Source organism: Oryctolagus cuniculus, chromosome 5, assembly GCF_051225735.1.
Source record: "Oryctolagus cuniculus isolate XC-2025 breed Fujian yellow rabbit chromosome 5, ASM5122573v1, whole genome shotgun sequence".
NCBI classification, from domain to species: domain Eukaryota; kingdom Metazoa; phylum Chordata; class Mammalia; order Lagomorpha; family Leporidae; genus Oryctolagus; species Oryctolagus cuniculus.
The window spans coordinates 157103196-157104140 of record NC_142871.1 but is presented as its reverse complement, the minus strand read 5'-3'; the positions used below and the strand labels follow the sequence as shown (position 1 = coordinate 157104140).

Sequence of the window (945 nt, the reverse complement as noted above, 5' to 3'; positions counted from 1 at the left end):
TCACTTCAGCTCCTTCACTGCCCAACCTGGGGGCACGGGCGGCTTCAGGAGCGCTGCCTCCTCTTCATCTCTGATGATCAAGGTATAAAGAGGTGTCAGCTGTTTTGAGCTTTAAACTTCATATTGTCTTTGTTTTTTCATTTTCTTGCCGAAGATTTATTTACTTACTTATTTGAAAGGCAGAGCAAGAGAGAAAGAGGGTGAGACGGAGAGAAAGAGAGAGATCTTCTATCCACTGGTAGAGATAAGGCTTCACTCCCCAAATGGCCACACTGGATGAGACTAGGAGTCTGGAACTCCATCTGGGTCCCTCACTTGTGTGGCAGCAGCCCAAGAACTTGGACCACCTTCCACTGCCTTCCCAGGACCATTAGCAGGGAGCTGGATCAGGAGCAGAGGAGCTGAGACATGCACCAGGCCTCCGACAAGGGATGCTGGCATCACCAGTGGTGGCTTAACCCACTGTGCCATAAGGCAGGCTCCTGTTCCTGTTTCTCTGGATCTCAACAGGTTTGGCATCCTTTTGCTGCCTGGCTATAAGCAGAAAGTCCTTGATGTCAATTTGTCTAAGTATGGCACAAGGCAAGCAGGAAGAGGGCATGGACTGGCACTTGCCCGAGACACCTTCAGTCCAAATACTTTTGTCTCATCGTGGTCCTCAAATAAGGCTGAAGTCCCAGTTCACAATATAAGCATGCAACTATTAAAAATAAGTAACTTAGTAAAGCAATTGGTTTTACCAATCCTCTTTTCATCGTGGTCACATATCATTGGATGTTCAGTAATTCATTTTCTTTTTAGTTTTTTTTTTTTTTTATTTGACAGGTAGAGTTATAGACAGTGAGAGAGAGAGAGAGAGACAGAGAAAGATCTTCCTTTCGTTGGTTCACCCCCAAAATGGCCGACACGGCCGGCGCACTGCGCCGATCCAAAGCCAGGAGCCAG

The 945-nt window shown here is 47.0% G+C and overlaps 1 pseudogene; it reads right to left on the bottom strand.

Moving 5' to 3' along the window:
• On the bottom strand, positions 1–601 carry LOC149126821 (large ribosomal subunit protein eL38 pseudogene; annotated as a pseudogene).
• Between the last annotated feature and the right edge of the window lie 344 nt (positions 602–945).